We start from the raw sequence: 9,378 nt of genomic DNA on the forward strand, positions 1-9,378 counted from the left end.
AGTCGTTCGAGACGTGCGCGCCGGAGGGGTGGGGGTGGGGGGGACCGTGAATTCAGTCACCTTGTTCCCTGCGCCTAGTTTCTAAGCTAAAAAAAAAAAAAAAAAAAGCGCTAACAGTACTAGCATTTAATGCATGTTGGAAGAAATGGTAGGTGATGCTCATACTTTGGATGCTAAGCTCTACTTTTTTTTTTTTACATTCTATGTGGACAGATAGTCGGCTCATTACCCCAACCTGAATGTTGCCAACCTTTTAACATAGCCCATCCGTTGAGAGTGCGGTGGATTTTTAAAGATGAGTTTTCAGTACTGGCTTCTCTACGATGGATTTTAAATTTTATACATTTCTTCTTAAAAAGAAAACAAAAAAAGAACTCGGCCAAGGCAACAAAAGCTGAGACAGTGCCCTACAACAAAGTTTTATAGAGCAAATATTAATCTTGTTAGTCTCCCATATATTGGGGTTTTCTGGAGAGCAAAGTATTTTCCTGGGCCTGACAGGTTCCAACCTTCATTCATTTAATCAAATGAATCCAGAACTTAGAGACAGAAAATAAGCATGCTCGGGGTAATCCTTGGATCTTTCTTCATTGTAAATATGCCCAAACGATTGAAATGTTACACAATTTAAAGGGTCCAGTTGTGGGAGATACACCATCTCTGCAACTGCATGGCGGTCACTTTGTTTATTCTTTGGGTAGCACCATTTTCTTTGGCACCTGTGACCTATGTCAAAAATAGTCCATAGTCCACTTTCCCGCAGACGCCATCCTTAAGAGGTGATCCACATTTAAAATTAAATACTCATTATGCAGTGAATACAGGATTCCAGCAGTGAGTGGTCTTGGGCAAAATACAGAACACATAACCATGAATGACAGCCTCGAAAACCATCCAAAGGAGTTTTCAGTAAGACCATAGGCCACAAATGCCAAGTAGTCACCGGATCCCCCAAATTCAGCAACACTCCCTTAATTCACAGGGATTTCCATCAAGCACAAATCTGGCAAGATACGGATGTTCAATTTTGTGACATACTTAACGATTTTAATATGTCCTAATCGGCTTTCAACCTCTATTTCCTTCTTCTAGACTAAAACCCGATGAGAAGGAAACATAAAAATGTGATGGGAAAACGCTAAATGTTTTGTCCTCTTCGATTCCCTAGTCCCGAACTGTCCCTCAGTTCCCAGGTCAACAGCTTTACCTGGCTCACCTGCCTCACCTGCAGACCCAGGGGGAGTGTCTTTCTCAAATGGTAGACAGGATATACTATTCTCCATAAAGGCTGAGGCCCAAGGCATAGAGGGCCCAGGATAAGGAAATTACGTGCTGGGTGAAGCCCTCCTGGGAAAAGCAGACGAATGTCAGACCTGGGGTTCGGGGCCGGGGCGGGGGGGAGGAGCAGAAGGAAGCTGAGGTCCTGGAGAAGTGGGTGGCCCTGCCGGGGGGCCTTCATACTCGGGTGAGTGGAGAGCGGCCTGGGGAGCAGAGGAGCCCCAGTGCAGTTGGAACAAGGAGCTGGCAGTCAAGCTGAGGCAGATCTCCTGGGGAGGTATCCAGAAGTGTCCCAGAGAGGCCCCCCCCTGCGGAGGCGGGGATTAGGGGGCAGACCTGTCCTCCCAGGAGGTCTCAGAGCAGGAGGCAAGTGCCTGGAACCAAGGACTTCGGTGACAGCCAGAGGCCTGGAGGGGCAGACGGCGGAGGAGTTCAGGGGGGAAACCAGCTCCACCAGGGCCCCCCCCACGTACCCCACGGCAGGGAGAACGCCCCCAGAGTACACACACGCACACTCTCCCCACAGCCTCCCCAAGCCAGGGTTGCCCCTCACTCCCCATAACTCTCTCCTTAATTTATTTTTAAAGGTGAGAAGGAGGTGGGTCGGTCAGATTTCATAGGCCTCTCACCTCCGTAAACCGAGGCGACAGCTTCCCCACTTAGCCACACTAGGGTCCCCCCGCTGTTCAGCTGCAGCTGCAGTCGGTGACCGTTTTCATTTCAAAAGGGAGTGTCCTTTACCGAAATCAGATAGACTTGCAAGGGAAACCCCACACTACAGAGTTATTCAATGGCACGTACCCTGACCACCCCCCCCCCAAAAAAAAACCCAGAGAGTCAGATCAGGGCCAGTGTGCCCTCTGAGCTGAGGAAGTCCCACCCCGGCAAGTGCGTCCCCACTCAGGGGCTCACTTCCGTCATCTTTAACTGTGATTCTAGGCCGGCGCTTAGAAGTGTCTTCCAAAAACACCGCATCATCGAACTTCCTTCCCATTTTCGTGCCCGTGAATCTCTATGACGTGTAATTAAAAGTCACGTCTCACAAATTGTAATCCGTTTCTTTCCGTGGCGCGTACATTGAAAGGCCGCGACGCGTGTCGCATTTCATGTGATTTGCAGCGATTTCTCAGAAGCCCTTGTCAATTCCTCGGAAGCCCTTGTCAATTCCTCAATCGTTTGTCAACAGCGAGCAGCGAACAACCGACGGAGTCCCTGTAAAGGCTTCTTTCGAGAATGACACAGCTCCGGGACCCCCGCCTCAAACCAGGGGAGGGGGAGGCCCTGCAAAAAGTGGTAAGAATTTTTTAAAAACTTTAGACCTCTTTTAAGAAACGGTGAATGCTGAGGATGGAGTTATAATAATTCATCCTTTCAGAAGGATTCGTTCATTGTCTTCAAGGAGGAAAATCGATAATGATCATTTATTGATATTACTACTTAACCTCTATTAACCCAATAAAACTTCGTTTTATTATTAATGATGCTATTTAAGGTCCTCATCGGCTCATTAATTTTGCTTGATATTTCCTTGTATTTGCAGCATTTCCAGCTAGGTGCAGGATAGGGCAAGTGATTATGGCTTATGTTCCGGCTCCAGACACTAGTGGATCCGACACTGGTTGTGCTAGAATGTTCTTCATGCTTCCTTGGTCTGCTTGTCAGCTCTGTCCACTCTTTCAGATATTGATGTGTGTGTGTGTGTGTGTGTGTGTGTGTGTGTGTTTGTGTGTGTTTCTCATACAAGTGTGTATTTGAGAGCAAGATAATGAGAGAAAGGGGGGGGAGAGAGAGAGAGAGAAAGAGAAAGAGAAATTTAGCTCTACTCTGCTGGCCGGAAGGAATGTAATCTTACCAGGAAACGTTGGCTGCCACCAACACAGAACTATCGGGAAACAGCCCAAATGTTCCCTGGGAGATAACCTCGCCGCAGAGGCCAGGGACAATCTTCATGTAGTAGAGAATTTCCCATCTGTTGCCAAGAAACGCCATTAATCTTTAGATTGGTGCCAGAGTTTCCAGAGCTGGAGCGTTTCCGCAAAGACGAAGCTTCCATTCCAATGGGAGGGAACGGGGAGCCCCTCTCAGAACCCCGGGCCCCCCATCAGCTGCTCAGCAACATGACTGCCACGTGAGGGCGTCACATGGTGGTGTCAGGCCTGGGCGCCTCACGGTAAACCAGCTGTGTAGCTCAGACTCTTTGACTCAACGTCTCTCAAAGCACAAAGTTCCTTGGGGGAAAAAAAATTCAAGCAGTAGAAGAAAGTGTAAGCTACGAATCGATGCAGCAGAAATTCAGATGACAAACACGTAGGGTAGAAGTCGGGAAGCAGCCAACACGACCACGGTAAACCCCGCTAAAACACCCCACTTCGCAGATCTTTCACACGCCCTGTTATTCTGCCATCGTGGCCAGTTAGGGCCATAAACACCTTCCTTGCCCACCTGATGGATGTGATAAGGGGCTGTTTTTCCAGACCTGGCAGTGAGGCGTCTGCAGGGGCTGCAAACAGTGACAGTACCTGGTACATTTCTGGAGGGGCGTCTGCGGAGCCAAGGCCTAGAACCCCCCAGGAAAGCGATTTTGTCAAAACCGCGAATTACAAATACATTTCTTTTCGACCCAGTAATCCCACTTCTGAGAATTTTTCCTCCAGTCTAACCGGTACGAAATGACACTTGGACAAAGTTATTCTTTGCTAGATCGTTTCTCATAGTAAAAGATGAGGCCCAGGTATCCCTTTAAGGGGAATGGAGGATAAATCAAGGCACATCCATCAAAGAATGAAATACTCCGAGGTATAAAACATCGTGAAGCGCTATTTCTACCTAGACGGAAAGAAAGCGCACGCCGCAGAGCACAGAGCAGGCAGAGCGAGGTCCCCGCCGGGGACGTGGTTCCACAGTGTAGCGGTCAGCACGGCTGCTTTGCATGCAGAAGGTCCTGGGTTCATGCCCCAGAAGAGCCACAGTCTGTGGTCTACGGCAACACCACCTTGAACAAGCTCGATGTCCGGTCTCGGAAGCTAAGCAGGCTCAGCCCTGGTTAGTACTTGGATGGGAGACCACCTAGGAAGACCAGGTGCTGTAGGCATAAAAACAAACAAACAAACAAACAAAACCTCTGCCAGTTTCCCTAGAACAAAACCCTAGGAGGATGCCCAAGATATAAAAGTGAAACCTGTGGGAGCTCAGTGGGAGGCCGATACTTTTAAAACTCCATCCGATTTTTTATTACGTGGTTGTAATATCCGTCTGACCCTCAGGGGGAAAAAAAATGCCGATCTCCCTCAAATCGAAGCCTTAAGATCATTTGAGCGGAGTATTGTTACTAAGACCATAGATTCTACCTGACAGGTTATTTGGTGCAACTGCCCCTGTTTAACAGAAGCGGAAGCTGAGGCCCCGAGAGATGAAACTCGTTGGCCATATGGTGAGTGCTGTCACTACCAGCCAAGTGGCCAGTACCCCAGCCCAGAAGGTCACTCACGCTAAGGAAGAATCCCCCAAATATTCTCTTTCACGTTTTGTTTTTCACCCCTAAGTGACTGGTTAAAATGAACACTTCCAAGATCTAATTGCACTTACATTTCCCGGTTCCTTTTACCCACCATTGTTAAGTGTTCCTCTAGCACAGAAACATTCAGAGCTTTCTCAAGTCATGAAAATGGCTATACTTCTTTGAGACTCGATTTCTGCACTTGCTTCATCCCTGTTCCCCGATGTACTTCATTCTTGGAGCTTCCATAATCTTAGGGCCTCATGCCATGGTTTTTTTTTTTTAAACCCTTAAACATATAAAAAAAGAATCATTTTCAAATTTTTCTTTAAATCCTTAAACATAAGAATCAGTTTCAACCATTTCTTAGACTATGACAATGGCGCCCTCTTGTGGTTTGTAGCTGTTCCTGTTGAGTGGAAATCTTTTGGACTCAGAAGAATGACCAGATGTTTAATTTTCTGGTTAATAACCTATTTCTAATTACCACCTTTACCAGCATGTTCCGAAGTGGCACCATGATCCTGGATTTGTGGCTCACTAGCCGGCGACACTGTAAACTGGGAGGAGCTGAGCTAAAAACGGTCGGCTGGAATGGACTCCTTGAATCTTGAAACCCAATGAGAGTCTGCGGATTTAGCAAGTGCACCAAGTGATTCTGATACTCAGGTAGGTTTGAGAGCCACGGATCCCCGCTCTCATGTGGGGACTGGGCCAATTTCCCCAACAAATGAAAAATATCAGCCGGTGTCACCTGACTGTGTGTGGTCGAGAAGCTTGCATCCGCCCAGGATCGCTGCTGGAGAGCTCGGAGCTCGGGAGACCAAGTTCTCGTCTTATGTCATGAGGAAGAATTCAAGGGCAAGATGGACGCCAAGCAGGAAAGCGTAAGGTTTACTAAAGCAAAAGTACACACCGGAGAGGGGAGTGAGGGTCATGGGAAGGTGTCTGGACGACGGGCTTTGCCCTTCTGGGGGGGCGGCGCCCGGAAACCTGATCCTGACGTAGCTCGTTGTCCCCTTGCAGTGGACGGGGATCCACTTCCCACTCTCTCTTTCTCACGTGGTGGTTCCAGAACTGTCGTGGCGTCAGGTGCATGATGGGAGCTGCAGTATTTGCAATGCAGATGAGATTATAATGATAATATCATCAGCCAAAGGCCACATCTTGGGCAAAGATGGCTTCTGAGCTGGAAAAGATGGGGTTTGGCGTATCCCCCCTTGCCGGGGCTAAAACATGGGGAGGTCTGAAGGAAGGAAGGAAATTTCCAGAGCCACATCCTGGAGGAATAAGGAGCATCCCTATACTACCTGTCCTGCCTTATAAATCCCCCTGAGAGATTTTCAGACCCATGATCGTATGGGGTATGGAGGGACTGGCAGTCAGGCTTCTGTAGCTACTTCCCGCTGTGACAGGGCCTTGTCCCCACCTAGCCTGAGACTGAAAACTTCTGCCTGCCTGATCTAGGGGATCAAGGTTTTCCTCCAGGTGAAGGAATTGGTTTAAATCCCTGTGACAGTATCATCCTTACGTGGGACCGTTGTGACTTGGAGGAGACAAATTTAACGAGGAGGTTAGAGAGAGCTAGGCCAAAGGTTAGGGGTAGACCTAAAGCAGAACCCAAGGGGGAGGAAGCAGGCGACAGGAGGTCAAGTGCTCTCTGCAGCCGACAGAATAGAATCGGATCGGCCCTTGGGGTCCCCTTAGCAAACTCACGCAGCCAGTTGGCCTGGTTATAGGTTTCGTTAATGTTTTCCTCCACCTGGCAGGTGGTATTAATGTAGGTGCAGCAAGTCTCGTTAATAACTGCACAGACACCTCCTTGTTCAGCGAACAAATAGTCAAGGGCTAATCGATGATCAAAGACGGGATTTGCCAGTGAATCAAAGGAGCCTTTTAGGTGTCGGAGGGCGTCTCCAGCCCTGCGTGCTAGCGTGGCTTCCAGTTAGGTTTTCTAAGGTGGCCTCATGGTAGGCAAATCCTCCCCAAGGGGCTGCTAGACCGAGGGCAGCCGCGATGCCAGCTTCGGGAAGTCCTGTGGAGACAGGACAGAGAGTTCAGGGACGTCCCTTCCCTCTGGGATGTGGCTCTGGAAATTTTCTTCCTTTCTTCAGACTTCCCCCGGTTTTAGCTCCAGCAAGGGAGTTAAACCAAAACCCATCTTTTCCAGCTCAGATGCCATCTTTGGCCAAGACATGACCTTTGGCTGATTATACTGTCGTTATAATGTCATCTGCATAGCAGACACCGCAGCTCCCGTCGTGCACCTGACGCCACGACAGTTCTGGAAACACCACTTGGGGAAGAAAGAGCCGGGAACAGCCCCACCCCCCCCCCCGACTGGGAGGGGACGACAAGCTACGTCAGGACCAGATTTCCGGGCGCTGCCCCCCAAGAAGGACAAAGCCCGTCGTCCAGACATCCTCCCATGCCTCTCTTGGCGGGGCCCTCACTCCCCTCTCGAGTGTGTCCCTTTGCGTTAATAAACCTTGCTTTTTCCTGCTTGCCCTTGGATTTTTCCTCATGTCATACGACAAGAACCTGGTCACCGGAGCTTCGAGCTCTCCAGCGACAGGATGACAAGCTGCAGAGGTCACACCGCGAGGTTGTCTGAGGCCTTCGGAGCAGAAGTTTGAGGTCCAAACGGTTTTGTTTTTTTTTTTTCATTCTCAAAATGCCATCTTTAATCCGTTTGTGTTCACGTACTGTCAGGGTTGTGCCGATGACTTGGTCGTGTCCACAGGTGAAGCCCCAGTCCCCACCCACACCTGACTTCAGAGGGCAGTACTGCTTGGCAAATGCAAGGGAAGGCTCAAAAATAACATGCTTTTATTGTCCCCAACTGGAAGTGGCTTTAAGATGCAATTGTCCCTGGTTTTCTGCTACTGCCAGACAGGAGGGAATTATACTGACCTAGCATAGTTTGTTTTCTTCTCGACATTTCCTGGGGTTCGTGATATTTTTCAATAAAGTTTTATTTGGTCAAATGAGAAATGAACTTTTACACCATGGCTAAACATTTCTAAATATTTAGTAGTAATAAAGCCAACTGCTTCATTTAGGACGGGGTGAACGCCAGAACTCAGACATGGAGCTGCTCGTGACACTGGCCTGGGACAGATTTTTGGCCCGAACCATCCGCTTCACTTCTTTTTGTCATGTTTTTGTGGTGTCAACACAGCAAAACTGTTGAGAGATTCGGAGGTTCCACAGAGAGCTCTGATCGCGCACCAGAATCACCTGTGCCACCTGGGGACAGAAAACTCCCAGATACCCTGAACAGAGAATTTAAAAAAAAAAAACAGTTTTGTCGAGGTCTCATACAAAACAAACTCACGTGTTTCAGACGTACAGTGTGACGCTTTTTGGTATATATATACATACTCCCGTGGAGCCACCGCGGCCGCTGTGGCCTGAATGTGTGTGTCGCTCAGATTCACATGTTGAAATCTAAACCCCCAAGGTGATGATGGTGTTAGAAATGGAGGGTACGTAGGTCCTGGGATTGGTGCCCTCATAAAAGCGACCCCAGACAGCAGGCTGGCTTTCCTCCCACCATGTGAGGGGACAAGGACGGGGCAGCCATCTGCACCTGGGACGAGAGGCCTCACTTGAACCCGACCACGCTGGCATCCTGATCTCAGACTTCCAGCCTCCAAACGGGGAGAAGAAACACCTTCCTGTTGTTTATAAGAGGCCCGGTCTGTGGCAGCCTGGGCCAAACAGGACACCGGAGATTCTGGGAAAGTGGAGGTGGTGGGTGTGACCCAGGCCTGTCCCACGCCAGACACAGGAGAGTGAAACAAACACGTTTCTCCCTAACGACACGTCTCTTTCAAAGAGCAGAAATTTATAGATGGTGCTTTTCTTGTAGCTAAGAATGCTTTGCCTAAATTAAGATTTACAAAGATATTCCTCTCATGTTTCTTCCAGAAGTTTTATACTTCTAGGTTTGTTATGTAGGTTTATGAAATATTTTAATTTCTGTATGAGATTTGGACTAAAGTTGTTTTTTTTTTCCCCCTCATATGGACATAAGATGTTTCCAGCACCATTTGTTGGAAAAAAAAAAAAATCATCCTTTCTCCACTGAATTGCATTTGTAACTTTATCAAAATCAGTTTTCCATATCTGTGTGGGTCTATTCTAAATTCTCTATTCTGGTCCATTGATCTACTTATTATCTGGGTACCAACACCATACTATCTTGATTACTGTAGCTTTATAAAAGGTCTTGAAATCAGGTAGTGTTAGACCTCCAACTTAGTTCTTTTAAAAAAAATTTATTCTAGATACTTTCTAATTCTATATGAATTTTCTTTTTAAATTTTATCTCTACTATTGGCTGCTTTATTTTTAAATTTATTTTTAATTTTTAAATTACAGATGACATACAATATTAGTTTCAGGTGTACGACATAGCGATTAGACATTTATATGCCTTACAAAGTGATTGCCCCAATAAGTCTGGTACCGTTCATAATTATTACAATATTATTGACTATATTCCCTGTGCTACAGTTTACATCCCTGTTTTCTATGAATTTAAGAATCACCTTGTCAGTTTCTAAAAAAAAAATATCTGCTGGAATTGTGACTGATAC

General features: G+C 47.5%; 1 long non-coding RNA gene across 1 annotated transcript; it reads left to right on the plus strand.

Moving 5' to 3' along the window:
* The first annotated feature begins 1,416 nt into the window (after positions 1-1,416).
* On the plus strand, positions 1,417-8,111 carry LOC111733109. Its single transcript, XR_002777832.1, has 4 exons — positions 1,417-2,571; positions 4,633-4,708; positions 5,274-5,443; positions 7,837-8,111. It is a non-coding gene; the product is annotated as an uncharacterized LOC111733109 (long non-coding RNA).
* The last annotated feature ends 1,267 nt before the right edge of the window (positions 8,112-9,378 follow it).

The sequence above is a fragment of the Pteropus vampyrus genome, unplaced genomic scaffold (genome assembly GCF_000151845.1).
Source record: "Pteropus vampyrus isolate Shadow unplaced genomic scaffold, Pvam_2.0 Scaffold525, whole genome shotgun sequence".
Taxonomy (NCBI): domain Eukaryota; kingdom Metazoa; phylum Chordata; class Mammalia; order Chiroptera; family Pteropodidae; genus Pteropus; species Pteropus vampyrus.